At 37.9% G+C, this 20,550-nt stretch overlaps 1 pseudogene; it reads left to right on the forward strand.

Annotated features, from left to right (window-relative positions):
- Positions 1–911, forward strand: LOC138338811 (uncharacterized; annotated as a pseudogene).
- Positions 912–20,550: the final 19,639 nt, after the last annotated feature.

Genomic DNA, 20,550 nt, shown 5'->3' on the forward strand with positions numbered 1-20,550 from the left:
ATGGCCAAGGCATATAGAAAGGAAGATTTTGATAAGTTGATGGCTAAGGTTGATAGAATTGATTACAGGGTTAAGGAGTACCTTGAAGATGCAGGTTACGAAAAGAGGTCAAGAGTTCATGCAACAGTAAACAGAGGTAGAATGATGACTTCGAACATTGCGGAATGTATCAATGGTTGTTTTGTTGAAGCACGCCAATTAACTATATTAGAATTCTTGGAAGAAGTTAGAATTCTTTTTGGTTCTTGGCATTGTAAAAAAAGAGAAGTAGCCTCACCCACGAAGGACACATTAGGGAGAAAATTTGAGGAATTGTTGATTATAAACACGGCTAAAAGTTCAAGTATGGAGGTATGTATCATTATATAATACTTTATATTATATATATCTAATTCATTGTATCAAACTGCAGTTTGAACATGGTTTGTTTTTTAAAAATTATATATTTAAATTTTTTAATGTACATAGGTTGTTCCATCATCTGAATTTATTTTCTCAGTTTATGAAACTGGAAGAAAATATATTGTTTGTCTTGAGCGGAAAGTATTTTCTTGTGGTAGATTTCAACTAGATGAGATACCTTGTTCACATGCAATCGCTGTATTGAAAAAAAAAAGAATGTCACAAATATGAATCTGTATTGCTCTGATTACTACAAGCCTGATGCATTGGCAAAAACATATGAAATTCCAATGGTAACAATGCCAGATAAGGAAGATTGGTCAGATCCTAATAATGTGGTAGCTGAAACTCTGTATCAACCTAGATAGAGAAGATCATCTGGACGACCAAGAAAAAGAAGAAGAAAGAATGCAGATGAAAAGATTTCGTTGAACACAAACTGTTGTGGACAATGTGGACAAGAAGGACACAACAGAAGAACTTGTACTTTCTACCCAAAAGAGAAGTGAATTAGTCGTAATGTTTCTAAGATATCAATATTTTTTTTTAATAATTTATAACGTAAATAGTTTAATGAATTATTCATTTCAGTTGCAATTTGAACACTTTTGGTTTTGATAAAGAAACTTATAAATAACATGTGTTAATTAAATTTTAAGTCGCGTTTTTTGATTATAAATACTTTGTTATTATTGGTGTTGAGAAATATATTTGTGTCAATATTTCTTTTTTATATAAAATTTTATAAATCTTATGTTACACTAAGAGATATAAATTTAAGGATTATTAGGTAACATATCGTACATGATACATATGATTTAGCCAATGTATCATGTACTTTTAATTATTGTATTACACTATGGGATTTCTTAAATTTTTACAAAACCAAAGGTGTGTTTGGGTAACTTAGTACACATGTATCATTTGCTTTGCCCAGTGTATCATCTCCATTGAATAAAAAAGAAAATACTTATTGAGGTTAGTGTGTATTTTACAATAACTATAAATCATGTATCATGTGATTTTATATTATTTAACTTGTGTAATGATTTTTTTGATATGTTTTACTTGAAATATACAGTAAATAACTTTACTTTTACAAAACTATTGCAATTCATATAACTATGCTATTCATTGTCCTAAGTATCATGTAAAATTTAGTTTTCAAATAAACTATTTATTTCTATGTTTGATTAAAAAACTTTGACTATACTTTATAAAATCTGTGTGATGCTATAATATGTCTATTATTTATGTTTTCTACACAAAATACTTGTTCCATAATGTAAATAAAAAATATTCATGGAAATTGACAAAACCAAAAAAATAACATTAAAAACATCAAAATACTTGTTCAATAACGTATCAAAACAAGAAATATAACATTAAAACATTGTTTAATCATAAATGCTACGCTATGTGAACTAGATCTTTTTCTAGTGGTGGTGTGACTACGTCACTAGATTTTGGTGGATCATCATTGTCACTAACATATACGCACTTAGCCTTCTCACTGCCATAACTCCACGGCAATGCTCCATATCTTTGACGTAGGTAATCAGGACTAAAATCAGCATATGATATATTTATTTGATCACTCATATACTCGGCAAATGCAATAACATATAACCCACAGTCTCTACAAAAAAATACAGAATAAAATTAAAAACATAATGATACATGATTAAGGACAAACAAAAAATTCTTGATACTTACAGGCTATCACAATTCTGTTTAGCAATGTCTTGTGCAAATTCAATCATGAAAGGAACTTGAGGCTCCAAAAGTGAACCAGTAATGTTGTCTTTGTATGCATGACAATCAGCAAAATTTGTGCGCTCAGTTTCTTCAAAGAATCCATTGTCCAGTAGGTAAGAAGGAAGCATTTTAGACAACATGTTTATCTCATGAGGAATTGCTTATTTCCTTGTATATATTGATGAGTTAAAAACTCTTATCACCCTGTTTTTCAACTCAACAATTGCCAGCACCCAATGAAATTCTTGATCGTAGTTAATCGCGATGTAGACCTCATCTACAAGATGCCATGGTAAAGCAACTGTGATTCTGTAACGACCTGTTTAGTCGTTTTGAGCAGCTGATTTTATTTCTGGAAAAATAGGCTGAGGCGACGGACCCCACGACGGACCGTCATGGGCACGACGGACCGTCGCAGGGTCTCGTTTCAAAACACTTAGAAAATATGAAATTGGGTACTGAAAATCGACTCTATGAACTTCGTAACGAAATGGCAGGATGGACCGTCACAGGTGTGACGGACCGTCACAGACCGTTGGTGGAAATTTGGGTCTCTGAACTTTGCGACGACCTGCAGGACGGACCTTCGCAGGCACGACGGCCCGTCACAGGTTGCGCAATCCCAGTCCGGATCGAATTTCTTTATACGTTTTAAGGGATGTTTTTGACTATTCCTGCTTAAATTATAAAGTTAGGGGGTTAATGTTAATAAGTCTAATTACTTGGGGGTTAAAAGAGGTAACCTTAAGTTAATTAGTGGGTTATTATTGCCATCTTTTACACTTGATTATATGTTAATTAGGGTAAAAGAAAGAGCGTTTGAATAAGAAAAATAGAAAGAACAAAGAGAGACAGAAAAAGAAAGAGAACGAGTAGAGAGAGAGAGAAACGAAGAGGATAGAAAGGATTTTGAGAAGATAGCTTGTTGATCGCAATTCTTCGGTGGAGGTAGGTTATGGTTTTCATGATATTCGTAGTAAAACTCTTAATAGTGAATGATATGTATGGGTAGTATTGTAAACCCTACTATATGCTTAATTGTATGCTTGCAAGAATGTGATGATATAATTGTGATAAATGAAGCATGATGAAGCTATTGAATCCCAAATCTTGATAAAAAACCTAATCTCTTGTTAATGATGATGCCTTGATATAAAAGAAGGCTTGATGAACTAAAGTAATGAGATTGATGATGCCTTGGTGAGAAAGAAGGCTTGATGAATTGATAGAAAGAGATTAGGGGATCGGAGTGTCACGTTCCGACACATAGAATTAAGGGATCGAGTGTCACGAACCGACACGTAGATTTAGGGGATCGGGTGTCACGAACTGACATGTAGATTTAGGGGATCGGGTGTCACGAACCGACACGTAGATTTAGGGGATCGGGTGTCACGAACCGACACGTAGATTTAGGAGATCGGAGTGTCACGTTCCGACACATAGTAGTAGGGGATCGGAGTGTCACATACCGACACAAGAGGATTAATGAACATGAGGGAGCGGAGTGTCACGTACCGACACAAGAGAAATAAAGATAATGAATCTTGAAAGATGTTAATATACTCAATCTAATGAACCTAATTCCCAAATGAGTATGGTATTGAGGCTTGAGTCCTCATGTGTGAACTTGACGGTAATAGTTAATGATATAGTACTTGTTGTTGCTACATGTTGAGTATCATAGTTGAGTTTATGATATTACTTGGTATATATTGTTTTCTATTTTGAGTTGGCCGATGATATCTACTCAGTACCGGTATTTTGTACTGACCCCTACTTTTAAGTTTTCTTCTTGTTTATTTGTGGAGTGCAGCAAACGTGCCGTCGTCTTCGAATCAACAATAATTCAAGCCAGTCTTACTACATCGGAAATTCAGGGTGAGCTAATGCTTCTAGCTTGGACTGGATCTTCTTCTTCAAGTCTTGATGCCTTGAATTCCGGCATGGACTAGCTTCTTATGTATTTTTAGCTTCTTAGGCATTTTTAGTTTAGTCATTTGATCATAGATGTTCTTGTGGTGATGACTTCCAGATTTTGGGGATAATGATAAGTTTTTGAGTTATAGAAGTTGATTATTGATTTTACTTATGAGTTTAAGTCTTCCCGCATTATTTTCTGTTGATATTATATTGAGATGTTAAGGTTTTAGATTGGTTGGTTCGCTTACATAGGAGGGTAAGTGTGGGTGCCAGTCGCGACCCGTTTTGGGTCGTGACAGATTCCAAAATCTTTGATGATGTTAATTATTGACCTCTCATATACAGATACAACTGAAGCGTGATCAACATGTTCTTGTGTACTAAGACTATCATCATCATCGTCCATGTAATATCTATCATAATAATTTTTTACATGTGACATGAACAAGCAGTGAGTTGTTGTGTATCTGTATTGATCCATGCTGCAAAGTTTTAATTTTTTACGAAGGTAGTAAAAAATCACATCGATGTGCTATAAACAAAATGAAAGCATAATAAGAAATTATATACATCTAAACAATATAAAAAAATATAATTATTAAAAATTGATCACAAATTTTGCTAATTTAATAGTATGATACTTCTACAGAATGTATCATGTTATAATAATATGAGTGTGACTGATACACATTTGATAATTAGTTTAAGATTTTTACCTCATCAGTCCAACATTCGTTTGGCTGTGACATGGCATAGAACCAATTCTTGTTCATTGGAAAAGCAACAACAAAGTCCATCATCGTAAATCCAAAAGAAGAACATTTTGATTTGTATTTATCGTCTGATGGGTTCCTACATATATGATACATAAGTTTGAGTATATGTACATGATACATAACAATCACTTAATTACAATTTTTATAAAACAGAGTATCATGAATTAGTTATATAAAAAATAATTACCCCAAACACTTGCAAAAATAATGTATAAAACTTACTTATTGTTATGATTTTTTAGGAGCCCCCTTGACACCCAATTCATGTAATCCTCTATAAGTTTCGGTGAAACTTGATCTGTAATATCACATCCTTCGAACGGGAAATGGAGTCGAGTCATATCCTTCAATTTCTCTTTTCCCTTCTCACTTGACCCAAAAGAAGTACAATATGGAGATTGAATCCTTCTCGAAGGCATTCTGTTTCTATGCGCAGGAGAGACTGAATCGGTTCTAACTCCAATATAAGTGGGTAATTGACTGTCGGTCAACAAGTACTGGCTGCTAGTTATATTCTGTGGATTGTAAGAATATAATGGTCTAGCATTAGTAGGATCTTTACCCAAATCTTTGATAAGTGCATCTATTGCTGCTTGAGTTGATGGCGATATTGTTGTTGAAGTGGAAGATTCCTGTATAATATGATGTAATGATTGTTAAAATAAATTTGTGTGTAATGAAAATGTGTGTCATAAAGCAAAATTAAAAAATCTACCGATGCATCCATTGTTGTTTTTCGGGCGAAACGTGAGGGATGTTGTGTTGAACATTGTCATCACCATCTTGCTCCATGATATGTTCATTTAAATATTGGTGCGATTGATGTGCGTCACCATCCTGAATATGCTGTTTTTAAATAAAAATTGTTAATATAATTTGTGTTGATACGTAACAGTGATTATACTCACATGATACATAACATTGAGTATATGTGCATGATACATGACATCAACTAAATGAAAATCATATACAATGTATCATAAACATTACCTTTGGAGTATCATTGACTTGTTGTTCACCCTCGTTTAGAAAAACACCAACACTATCCTCAGGGACATCCCCTGCATCGTCGATAACTTGATGTTCACCATTTTTATCAGAAAAACCAACACCATCCTCAGTTACACCACCTATATCAGAAAGATCAATTGGTATTTGCGGAGATGTTTGTTTGTCATACTGAAATGCGCTTGTATTAGCCTCAAAATTGATGTTTTCCTTGCCTAGAGATTGCATCAACTAGAAGTGGTTTTCTTTTATCAATATAATCAGTTCCTCAAATTTCTTGTCAACCTATAAATTGTAGATACATTTAGGATAAAAATAAAATATATTTTATTAATACTATCAAAATAATTTACTTACGTAAGTTTTCAAATGTCCTTTCAACTCTTCAATATATGATATTACATAGTTGACTTTCTCAGAATATGCAGAATCATGTACATCAGCATCCAGGTTTGGAGACACGTCTGGAATAGAACCATGTTGTCATGATCCAAAACGAGCCACGAGTGGCACCCACACTTATCCTACTATGTGAGTGAACCAACAATTCTAACCCCAACATTTGAACCATAATAAACAGAATATAATGCGGAAGACTTAAAACTCATTAATGAAAATCGATTAAATAACTTCTAAAACTCAATACTTATCATTCCCAAAATCTACAAGTCATCACCACAAGAACATTTATCCTCAAATTACTAAATATAAGAGTATCTAAGAAGCTAAAATAAATAAACAGCTAGTCCATCCAAGAACTTCAAGGCATCAAGACGTGAAGAAGAAGATCCAGTCCAAGCTAGAAACAATAGCTCACCCTGAATTCTGGTGTGATGAAGACTGGCTAGAGTTGCGGACGAGTCGAAGTTGATGGCACGTTTGCTGCATTCCATAAATAACAAAGAAAGAAACATACAAGTAGGGGTCAGTACAAGGCACAAGTACTGAGTAGATATCATCAGCCAACTCAAAATAGAAATCTATATATATTAAACAATAGTATAAAATCAACCATAATACTTAACAGATGACAACAACAAGTACAAGGATCATTGATAACAACACCAAGCGTACCCATGAGGACTCAAGCCTCCACACCATACTCACTTAGGAATTAGATTCTTCACACCTGAGTATATTAGCATAATTCAAGATTCATTCTCTTTGTTCTTCTTGTGTCGGAACGTGACACTCCGATCCTCTACTATCCTGGTGTCGGAACGTGACACTCCGATCCCCTACTATCCTGGTGTCGGAACGTGACACTCTGATCCCCTACTATCCTGGTGTCGGAACGTGACACTCCGATCCTCTACTATCCTGGTGTCGGAACGTGACACTCTGATCCCCTACTATCCTGGTGTCGGAACGTGACACTCCGATCCCCTACTATCCTGATGTCGGAACGTGACACTCCGATCCTCTACTATCCTGGTGTCGGAATGTGACACTCCGATCCCCTAATTCTACGTGTTGGTTCGTGACACCCGATCCATTAACCTCATTCTTTTAGTTCATCAAACCTTCTTTTATATCAAGGCATCATCATTAATAGAGTGGATTTAAGATTTAGGGTTCCACAATATCATCATTATAATCCATCATCATTTACATAATCACAACATGCAAAAACACAATTGAGCATATAGAAGACTTTACAATACCACCCAATACATATCAATCGCTATTTAGAGTTTACTATGAAATAGCATAAACCATAACCTACCTCCACCGAAGAATCGTGATCAAGCAAGCTATCCCCCAAAATCTTTGCTTTCCTCTGCGTTCTTCTCTTCTCTCGCTCGTTCGTTCTCCCTTTCTCTCTCTGTTCTTTCTATTTTTCTTATTCAAACCCTTTTTCTTTTACCCTAATTGTCATATAATTAAGTATAAAAGATGATAAAAATAACCCACTATTTATTTCAAGGTTATCTCCTTTAACCCCCAAGTAATTGAATTATTAACATTAACCCACTAACTTTATAATTATAAGCATGAACAGTCCAAAATGCCCCTTAAAAACTTTTAACAGAAATCTGACCCGAGTGGACTTACGGAGCCTGTGACGGTCCGTCATGACTGTGACGGTCCGTCCTACAGGTCCTTCACAAAGTTCAGAGAGTTAATTATGTGGAAAGATTTGTGACGGTCCGTCGTTCCAACGACGGTCCGTCCTGCCATTCCATCGCGAAGTTTAGAGAGTCGATCTCAGTACCCAAATTTTCAGAATCTAAGTGTTTTGGAGTGAGACCCCCTCGACGGTCCGTCGTGCCCATGACGGTCCATCGTGGGATCCGTCGACCCAGACAGCTATTACCAGAAATAAACTCTACTGCTCAAAACGACTAAACAGGTCGTTACAATAGATACCAATTTACCCATCGTTCGTCCTCGAACGATCACAGGAAGAAAAACAAGGGCGAGAAAGAGTACCTGAGTCTGTAAAGAGATGTGAATATTTTTCTTGCATATCAGCCTCCTTCTCCCAAGTGGACTCTTCAACTGGCCGATTCTTCTATTGAACCTTGATGGATGCAATCTCTCTTGACCTCAACTTGCGAACTTCTCTATCTAAAATAGCAACAGGCTCTTCCTCATAAGACAAATTCTCATCAAGAAGAACTGAATCCCAACGAATGATGTAATTTCCATCCCCATGGTATCTCTTCAACATAGACACATGAAATACTGGGTGCACTTCTGACAGTCCTGGGGGCAAGACTAATTCATAAGCTATCTCCCCCATGCACTTCAGAACTTCAAATGGGCCAATATACCTCGGACTAAGCTTACCTCGCTTACCAAACCACATCACCCCTTTCATGGGCAAAACCTTCAGCAAGACTTGCTCACCCTCCATAAACTCCAAGTCTCTAACCTTTCGATCTGCATATTCTTTCTGCCTACTTTTAGCCGCTAGAAGCTTTTCCTGAATGCATTTCACTTTATCTAACGATTCCCTCAGAAGGTCAGTACCTCAAGGTCTAACCTCAAATGAATCAAACCACCCAATGGAAGACTTACATCTTCTCCCATACAGTGCCTCAAATGGGGCCATATCAATACTCGAGTGATAGCTATTGTTGTATGAGAAATATGCTAAGGGTAAGAAGTTATCCCAATGACCACCAAACTCTATCACACATGCACGAAGCATATCCTCCAAAACCTGAATCGTTCGCTCAGACTGACCATCGGTCTGAGGGTGAAATGCAGTACTAAGATCCAACCTAGTACCTAACTCGGCATCCAATGTTCTCCAAAATTTAGAAGTAAATTGTGTACCTCTATCTGATATGATGGAAAGTGGAACTCCATGCAATCGAACAATTTTTGACATGTAAAGTTTGGCTAACTTCTCTGCATTGTAAGTCACCTTGACCGGAATGAAGTGAGCAGACTTAGTTAATCTGTCAACAATTACCCAAATGGAGTCATACTTACCCATTGTCATTGGAAGACCAACCACGAAGTCCATTGCAATTCTTTCCCACTTCCATTCAGGAATGGGCATTCTCTGAAGTGTCCCACCAGGCCTCTGGTGTTCATACTTTACCTGCTGACAATTCGAGCATTGAGCAACAAACTCAACAATGTCACGCTTCATCCTACTCCACCAAAAATGTTGCTTTAGGTCACGATACATCTTGGTTGCACCAGGATGTATAGAATACCTTGAACTATGAGCCTCTGTAAGAATAGTGTGAATCAAATCATTGACACGGGGTACACATACCCTTCCCTTAATTCTTAAAACACCTTGCTCGTCAATTTTTGCTTCTTTAGCCTCTCCTCGCAACACCTTATCTCGAATCCGGACCATTTTCTCATCAGTAAACTGCCCTCCCTTAATCTTGTCAAGAAAGGAAGATCTTGCCTCCACACAGGCCAAAAATCCTCCCTTCTCATTTACTTCTAGCCTCATAAAATCATTAGCTAGAGTCTGAACCTCTCTAGACAATGGGCGTCTAGAAACCTGCAAGTGAGCTAAACTTCCCATGCTTCCTGCCTTTCTACTTAAAGCATCCGCCACAACATTAGCTTTTCCCGAATGATACAAGATAGTGATGTCGTAGTCCTTCAGTAGTTCCATCCATCTCCTCTGTCTCAAATTCAAATCTTTCTGATTAAATACATACTGTAAACTACGATGATCCGTATAGACTTCACACTTAACCCCATATAGATAATGTCTCCATTGCTTTAATGCAAACACTACCCCAGCCAACTCCAAATCATGGGTCGGATAATTACATTCATGCACCTTTAATTGCCTCAAAGCATAAGCAATTACATTCTTCTCTTGCATTAGCACTGCACCCAAACAAGAATAGGATGCATCAAAATAAACAATGAAATTCTTACCTTCCACTGGCAAGGTAAGGATTGGTGCAGTAGTCAACAAGGTCTTGAGTTTCTCAAAGCTTTCCTCACACTCGTCCGACCATACAAAGGGAACACTCTGCTTAGTCAAGTTTGTCAATTGGGAAGCAACAGAGGAAAATCCCTTGACAAATCGTCGGTAGTAGCTAGCTAAACCAACAAAGCTCCTCACCTTTGTAACATTAGTAGGTCTTACCCAAATCTTCACTGCTTCGATATTAGAAGGATCCACCATCACTCCATCCTTAGAAACCACATGCCCCAAGAAGGACACTGAATCTAGCCAAAAATCACACTTGGAGAATTTGGCATAAAGCTTTTTCTCCTTCAACATTTCCAATACAATTCTCAAGTGCTCCTCATGTTCTTTTCTGCTCTTTGAGTATACCAGTATATCATCAATGAATACAATGACAAAGAGATCCATATATGGCTTAAAAATCCCGTTCATCAAGCTCATGAAAGCAGCAGGGGCATTCGTAAGTCCAAAAGACATTACTAAGAATTCATAATGCCCATACCTGGTTCAAAAAGCAGTCTTTGGCACATCTGCTGCCCGTATTTTCAATTGATGATAACCAGATCTCAAGTCGATTTTTGAGAAGTTACAAGCACCTTGTAACTAATCGAACAAATCATCAATGCGAGGAAGAGGATACTTGTTCTTAACAGTTACTTTATTTAGTTGCCTGTAGTCTATGCACATCTGAAAGCTTTCATCCTTCTTCTTCACAAACAAAACAGGAGCACCCCAAGGGGATGCACTTGGTCTAATAAAGTCTTTGCTTAACAACTCTTGAAGTTGGGCCTTTAACTCTCTTAACTCAGCGGAAGCCATTCTATAAGGGGGTATGGAAATGGGGTGAGTACCCGGCTCTAGATCAATGCAAAAGTCAATATCCCTATCCAGTGGCATACCAGGAAGGTCTGCAGGAAACACATCCAGAAACTCACGGACTATCAAAACCGACTCAATTGAGGGTACTTGGGTAGTATCATCCCTGAGATGTGACAAAAAAGCTAAACAACCCTTACTAACCATTCTCTTAGAACGAAGAAAGGAGATCATATGAACTGGGGTGGAAGTATAGTCACCCTCCAACACTAGCGGATCTGTCCCAGGCTTGGCCAATGTCACAGTTTTGGCATTACAATCTAAGATTGCAAAGTTTGGAGAAAGCCAAGTCATACCCAGAATTACATCGAAATCAACCATTTCTAAGATAACCAAGTCTACATGAGTATTGTTCCCCATAAAAGTCACGAGACAAGACCTATACACTTTTCAACTATCACAGACTCACCCACCGGAGTAGAAACACGAATAGGCATGTCAAGCAATTCACAATGTAAATTAAGACCAGTAGCAAATAAGGAAGATACATATGAAAATGTGGAGCCAGGATCAAATAATACATAAGCCATGCAATCACAAAATAAAAGATTATCTGTGATAACAGCATCAGATGTCTCCGCTTCAGACCTCCCAGGGAAAGCATAACAATGGGCCCTATCACCTGTCTGCCCATTGACCCTACCATGTTGCGCTGCAGTAGTTCCAGTTTGCCCGTCACCCCGGCCGTTATGGTGACCACCATTACCTTGCCACCAAGTCCTCCAGAATGACGGCCTCTTCCATGGCCACCTCTGTCTCTGACTATTGGGGGTCTGTAACTCTGTTTTGGAAAATACCTCCTAATATGTCCAGTCTCCCCACATCCATAACACTCTCTGGATTCAAGCATAGGTCTCTGTGAGAATGATGAAGTCTGGGGGTAACCTCCAAACCCAGAGAAATGTTGACCGGTCTGCGGTGGACCCCCAGCTACAGCCTGCAGTGAAGACTGAATAGGTCGGGCTGGATAACCTCCAGAACTCTGCCCTCTGGAGTAAGAACCACTAAACTCATCTCCCTTATGAAACTTCTTAGTAGTTTATGCCATGGTGAAGTCATCTGGCTTCACTCCCTCCACCTCTATCACAAAGTCTACCACTTCCTGAAAGGATTTTGCTGTAGCAGCTACCTGTAAGGCTGAAATCCGCAAATCTGACCTCAACCCCTTCACAAAACGGCGAATCCGCTCTTGTGGACTGAAGCAAAGCTGGGTGGCATACCTGGATAGTGCACGAAACTTAGCCTCATAAGTAGTAACCGACATCCTGCCTTGCTCTAGGCTTAGGAACTCATCTCTCCTCCTATCCCTCAAAGTACGGGGATTATACTTTTCCATTAATAAACTAGAGAATGATGCCCAAGTCATTGGGTGGTGCCAGTGCTGGTTGACACTCAACATATGACCGCCACTACATTTTGGCATTCCCTGAAACTGATAGGTCACAAACTCAACGCCAAATCGTTCTACTATGCCCATATTATGTAGCAACTCATGACAATCAACCAGAAAATCATAAGCATCCTCAAATTCAGCACCCTTGAAGACTGGAGGTTTCAACTTCAAAAATTTACTGAAAAGTTTGTGCTGATCACTTGTCATTATAGGCCCTGTAGTCAATCGAGGAAACGTGCCTATTTCTAATGAGGCATCCATGCGGGGAGCCACAACAGCTGCATGTTGTACTCCCAGAACCTGAGGTGCTGGTGCAGAAAACACTGGAGGTGTCTGTCCCTGATCAAATAACCCGCTAAGATAAGCAAGAACCTGATTAATCTTCTCCGGGGTAGGTTGGGGTGGTAATTCCTCATTCTGTACTTGTTCATTCTCCCCTTCCTCACCCTCTCTTAATACTTCCTCAGTCGGTGGAGGAGTCACCGCCCTAGTACTAGATGGTTCAGGTGCTTGTCCTCTTCCTCTAGAGGAAGTCCTCCCGCGACCTTTACCACGGCCTCTTGTCACTGCTCCTCTTCGAGCTACAGCCCCAGTGGCTGGCTCAGACGCATCTTGTCTTGCCAGTGTTGGTGTTGGCGCAGTTGTTGCTCTAGTTCTAACCATCTGCGAAATAGAGTGAAGATGGTCAGATACCAATTTGTATCACCTAGATACCAAGTGGATCCAAGTAATAGCACGAAAGAAAGAAAGAATGGAATTTTCCTAAAGTCTTATAGCCTCTCAAAGAAAAGTAAAGGCGTCCCCCTACCGTTCCTTAAGACTCTACTAGACTCGTTCTTGTGTGATGAGACCAACGAACCTAATGCTCTGATACCAAGTTTGTCACGGCCCAAAACGAGCCGCGAGTGGCACCTACACTTATCCTACTATGTGAGCGAACCAACAATTCTAACCCCAACATTTCAACCATAATAAAAAGAATATAATGCGGAAGACTTAAAACTCATTAATGAAAATCGATTAAATAACTTCTAAAACTCAATACTTATCATTCCCAAAATCTGGAAGTCATCACCACAAGAACATCTATCCTCAAATTACTAAATCTAAGAGTATCTAAGAAGCTAAAATAAATAAACAGCTAGTCCATCCCAGAACTTCAAGGCATCAAGACGTGAAGAAGAAGATCCAGTCCAAGCTAGAAACAATAGCTCACCCTGAATTCTGGTGTGATGAACACTGGCTAGAGTTGCGGACGAGTCAAAGTTGATGGCACGTTTGCTGCATTCCATAAATAACAAAGAAAGGAACATACAAGTAGGGGTCAGTACAAGGCACAAGTACTGAGTAGATATCATCGGCCAACTCAAAATAGAAATCTATATATATTAAGCAATAGTATAGAATCAACCATAATACTTAACAGATGACAACAACAAGTACAAGGATCATTGATAACAACACCAAGCGTACCCATGAGGACTCAAGCCTCCACACCATACTCACTTAGGAATTAGATTCTTCACACCTGAGTATATTAGCATAATTCAAGATTCATTCTCTTTGTTCTTCTTGTGTCGGAACGTGACAGTCTGATCCTCTACTATCCTAGTGTCGAAACGTGACACTCCGATCCCCTACTATCCTGGTGTGGGAACGTGACACTCCAATACCCTACTATCCTGGTGTCAGAACGTGACACTCCGATCCTCTACTATCCTGGTGTCAGAACGTGACACTCCGATCCCCTAATTCTACGTGTCGGTTCGTGACACCCGATACATTAACCTCATTCTTTTAGTTCATCAAACCTTCTTTTATATCAAGGCATCATCATTAATAGAGTGGATTTAAGATTTAGGGTTCCACAATATCATTATTTTAATCCATCACCATTTGCATAATCACAACATGCAACAACACAATTAAGCATATAGAAGACTTTACAATACCACCCAATACATATCAATCGCTATTTAGAGTTTACTATGAAATAGCATAAACCATAACCTACCTCCACCGAAGAATCGTGATCAAGCAAGCTATCCCCCAAAACCTTTGCTTTCCTCTGCGTTCTTCTCTTCTCTCGCTCGTTCGTTCTCCCTTTCTCTCTCTGTTCTTTCTATTTTTCTTATTCAAACCCTTTTTCTTTTACCCTAATTGTCATATAATTAAGTATAAAAGATGATAAAAATAACTCACTATTTATTTCAAGGTTATCTCCTTTAACCCCCCAAGTAATTGAATTATTAACATTAACCCACTAACTTTATAATTATAAGCATGAACAGTCCAAAACGCCCCTTAAAAACTTTTAACAGAAATCCGACCCGAGTGGACTTACGGAGCCTGTGACGGTCCGTCATGACTGTGACGGTCCGTCCTACAGGTCCGTCACAAAGTTCAGAGAGTTAATTCTGTGGAAAGATTTGTGACGGTCCGTCGTGCCAACGAACGTCCGTCTTGCCATTCCGTCGCGAAGTTCAGAGAGTCGATCTCAGTACCCAAATTTTCAGAGTCTAAGTGTTTTGGAACGATACCCCCTCGACGGTCCATCGTGCCCATGACGGTCCGTCGTGGGATCCGTCGACCCAGACAGCAATTACCAGAAATAAACTTTACTGCTCAAAATGACTAAACAAGTTGTTACACATGTACATCAACAGCCGATTTCAGAGACACGTCTGGAACAGAACCATGTACATCATCAACAGTCGGATTTCTTTATACGTTTTAAGGGATGTTTTTGACTATTCCTGCTTAAATTATAAAGTTAGGGGGTTAATGTTAATAAGTCTAATTACTTGGGGGTTAAAAGAGGTAACCTTAAGTTATTTAGTGGGTTATTATTGCCATCTTTTACACTTGATTATATGTTAATTAGGGTAAAAGAAAGAGCGTTTGAATAAGAAAAATAGAAAGAACAAAGAGAGACAGAAAAAGAAAGAGAACGAGTAGAGAGAGAGAGAAACGAAGAGGATAGAAAGGATTTTGAGAAGATAGCTTGTTGATCGCAATTCTTCGGTGGAGGTAGGTTATGGTTTTCATGATATTCGTAGTAAAACTCTTAATAGTGAATGATATGTATGGGTAGTATTGTAAACCCTACTATATGCTTAATTGTATGCTTGCAAGAATGTGATGATATAATTGTGATAAATGAAGCATGATGAAGCTATTGAATCCCAAATCTTGATAAAAAACCTAATCTCTTGTTAATGATGATGCCTTGATATAAAAGAAGGCTTGATGAACTAAAGTAATGAGATTGATGATGCCTTGGTGAGAAAGAAGGCTTGATGAATTGATAGAAAGAGATTAGGGGATCGGAGTGTCACGTTCCGACACATAGAATTAAGGGATCGAGTGTCACGAACCGACACGTAGATTTAGGGGATCGGGTGTCACGAACTGACATGTAGATTTAGGGGATTGGGTGTCACGAACCGACACGTAGATTTAGGGGATCGGGTGTCACGAACCGACACGTAGATTTAGGAGATCGGAGTGTCACGTTCCGACACATAGTAGTAGGGGATCGGAGTGTCACATACCGACACAAGAGGATTAATGAACATGAGGGAGCGGAGTGTCACGTACCGACACAAGAGAAATAAAGATAATGAATCTTGAAAGATGTTAATATACTCAATCTAATGAACCTAATTCCCAAATGAGTATGGTATTGAGGCTTGAGTCCTCATGTGTGAACTTGACGGTAATAGTTAATGATATAGTACTTGTTGTTGCTACATGTTGAGTATCATAGTTGAGTTTATGATATTACTTGGTATATATTGTTTTCTATTTTGAGTTGGCCGATGATATCTACTCAGTACCGGTATTTTGTACTGACCCCTACTTTTATGTTTTCTTCTTGTTTATTTGTGGAGTGCAGCAAATGTGCCGTCGTCTTCGAATCAACAATAATTCAAGCCAGTCTTACTACATCGGAAATTCAGGGTGAGCTAATGCTTCTAGCTTGGACTGGATCTTCTTCTTCAAGTCTTGATGCCTTGAATTCCGGCATGGACTAGCTTCTTATGTATTTTTAGCTTCTTAGGCATTTTTAGTTTAGTCATTTGATCATAGATGTTCTTGTGGTGATGACTTCCAGATTTTGGGGATAATGATAAGTTTTTGAGTTATAGAAGTTGATTATTGATTTTACTTATGAGTTTAAGTCTTCCCGCATTATTTTCTGTTGATATTATATTGAGATGTTAAGGTTTTAGATTGGTTGGTTCGCTTACATAGGAGGGTAAGTGTGGGTGCCAGTCGCGACCCGTTTTGGGTCGTGACAGATTCCAAAATCTTTGATGATGTTAATTATTGACCTCTCATATACAGATACAACTGAAGCGTGATCAACATGTTCTTGTGTACTAAGACTATCATCATCATCGTCCATGTAATATCTATCATAATAATTTTTTACATGTGACATGAACAAGCAGTGAGTTGTTGTGTATCTGTATTGATCCATGCTGCAAAGTTTTAATTTTTTACGAAGGTAGTAAAAAATCACATCGATGTGCTATAAACAAAATGAAAGCATAATAAGAAATTATATACATCTAAACAATATAAAAAAATATAATTATTAAAAATTGATCACAAATTTTGCTAATTTAATAGTATGATACTTCTACAGAATGTATCATGTTATAATAATATGAGTGTGACTGATACACATTTGATAATTAGTTTAAGATTTTTACCTCATCAGTCCAACATTCGTTTGGCTGTGACATGGCATAGAACCAATTCTTGTTCATTGGAAAAGCAACAACAAAGTCCATCATCGTAAATCCAAAAGAAGAACATTTTGATTTGTATTTATCGTCTGATGGGTTCCTACATATATGATACATAAGTTTGAGTATATGTACATGATACATAACAATCACTTAATTACAATTTTTATAAAACAGAGTATCATGAATTAGTTATATAAAAAATAATTACCCCAAACACTTGCAAAAATAATGTATAAAACTTACTTATTGTTATGATTTTTTAGGAGCCCCCTTGACACCCAATTCATGTAATCCTCTATAAGTTTCGGTGAAACTTGATCTGTAATATCACATCCTTCGAACGGGAAATGGAGTCGAGTCATATCCTTCAATTTCTCTTTTCCCTTCTCACTTGACCCAAAAGAAGTACAATATGGAGATTGAATCCTTCTCGAAGGCATTCTGTTTCTATGCGCAGGAGAGACTGAATCGGTTCTAACTCCAATATAAGTGGGTAATTGACTGTCGGTCAACAAGTACTGGCTGCTAGTTATATTCTGTGGATTGTAAGAATATAATGGTCTAGCATTAGTAGGATCTTTACCCAAATCTTTGATAAGTGCATCTATTGCTGCTTGAGTTGATGGCGATATTGTTGTTGAAGTGGAAGATTCCTGTATAATATGATGTAATGATTGTTAAAATAAATTTGTGTGTAATGAAAATGTGTGTCATAAAGCAAAATTAAAAAATCTACCGATGCATCCATTGTTGTTTTTCGGGCGAAACGTGAGGGATGTTGTGTTGAACATTGTCATCACCATCTTGCTCCATGATATGTTCATTTAAATATTGGTGCGATTGATGTGCGTCACCATCCTGAATATGCTGTTTTTAAATAAAAATTGTTAATATAATTTGTGTTGATACGTAACAGTGATTATACTCACATGATACATAACATTGAGTATATGTGCATGATACATGACATCAACTAAATGAAAATCATATACGATGTATCATAAACATTACCTTTGGAGTATCATTGACTTGTTGTTCACCCTCGTTTAGAAAAACACCAACACTATCCTCAGGGACATCCCCTGCATCGTCGATAACTTGATGTTCACCATTTTTATCAGAAAAACCAACACCATCCTCAGTTACACCACCTATATCAGAAAGATCAATTGGTATTTGCGGAGATGTTTGTTTGTCATACTGAAATGCGCTTGTATTAGCCTCAAAATTGATGTTTTCCTTGCCTAGAGATTGCATCAACTAGAAGTGGTTTTCTTTTATCAATATAATCAGTTCCTCAAATTTCTTGTCAACCTATAAATTGTAGATACATTTAGGATAAAAATAAAATATATTTTATTAATACTATCAAAATAATTTACTTACGTAAGTTTTCAAATGTCCTTTCAACTCTTCAATATATGATATTACATAGTTGACTTTCTCAGAATATGCAGAATCATGTACATCAGCATCCAGGTTTGGAGACACGTCTGGAATAGAACCATGTTGTCATGATCCAAAACGAGCCACGAGTGGCACCCACACTTATCCTACTATGTGAGTGAACCAACAATTCTAACCCCAACATTTGAACCATAATAAACAGAATATAATGCGGAAGACTTAAAACTCATTAATGAAAATCGATTAAATAACTTCTAAAACTCAATACTTATCATTCCCAAAATCTACAAGTCATCACCACAAGAACATTTATCCTCAAATTACTAAATATAAGAGTATCTAAGAAGCTAAAATAAATAAACAGCTAGTCCATCCCAGAACTTCAAGGCATCAAGACGTGAAGAAGAAGATCCAGTCCAAGCTAGAAACAATAGCTCACCCTGAATTCTGGTGTGATGAAGACTGGCTAGAGTTGCGGACGAGTCGAAGTTGATGGAACGTTTGCTGCATTCCATAAATAACAAAGAAAGAAACATACAAGTAGGGGTCAGTAAAAGGCACAAGTACTGAGTAGATATCATCAGCCAACTCAAAATAGAAATCTATATATATTAAACAATAGTATAAAATCAACCATAATACTTAACAGATGACAACAACAAGTACAAGGATCATTGATAACAACACCAAGCGTACCCATGAGGACTCAAGCCTCCACACCATACTCACTTAGGAATTAGATTCTTCACACCTGAGTATATTAGCATAATTCAAGATTCATTCTCTTTGTTCTTCTTGTGTCGGAACGTGACACTCCGATCCTCTACTATCCTGGTGTCAGAACGTGACACTCCGATCCCCTACTATCCTGGTGTCGGAACGTGACACTCTGATCCCCTACTATCCTGGTGTCGGAACGTGACACTCCGATCCTCTACTATCCTGGTGTCGGAACGTGACACTCTGATCCCCTACTATCCTGGTGTCGGAACGTGACACTCCGATCCCCTACTATCCTGGTGTCGGAACGTGACACTCCGATCCTCTACTATCCTGGTGTCGGAATGTGACACTCCGATCCCCTAATTCTACGTGTTGGTTTGTGACACCCGATCCATTAACCTCATTCTTTTAGTTCATCAAACCTTCTTTTATATCAAGGCATCATCATTAATAGAGTGGATTTAAGATTTAGGGTTCCACAATATCATCATTATAATCCATCATCATTTACATAATCACAACATGCAAAAACACAATTGAGCATATAGAAGACTTTACAATACCACCCAATACATATCAATCGCTATTTAGAGTTTACTATGAAATAGCATAAACCATAACCTACCTCCACCGAAGAATCGTGATCAAGCAACCTATCCCCCAAAATCTTTGCTTTCCTCTGCGTTCTTCTCTTCTCTCGCTCGTTCGTTCTCCCTTTCTCTCTCTGTTCTTTCTATTTTTCTTATTCAAACCCTTTTTCTTTTACCCTAATTGTGATATAATTAAGTATAAAAGATGATAAAAATAACCCACTATTTATTTCAAGGTTATCTCCTTTAACCCCCAAGTAATTGAATTATTAACATTAACCCACTAACTTTATAATTATAAGCATGAACAGTCCAAAATGCCCCTTAAAAACTTTTAACAGAAATCTGACCCGAGTGGACTTACGGAGCCTGTGACGGTCCGTCATGACTGTGACGGTCCGTCCTACAGGTCCTTCACAAAGTTCAGAGAGTTAATTATGTGGAAAGATTTGTGACGGTCCGTCGTTCCAATGACGGTCCGTCCTGCCATTCCATCGCGAAGTTTAGAGAGTCGATCTCAGTACCCAAATTT

The sequence above is a fragment of the Solanum lycopersicum genome, chromosome 10 (assembly GCF_036512215.1).
Source record: "Solanum lycopersicum chromosome 10, SLM_r2.1".
Classification (NCBI taxonomy): domain Eukaryota; kingdom Viridiplantae; phylum Streptophyta; class Magnoliopsida; order Solanales; family Solanaceae; genus Solanum; species Solanum lycopersicum.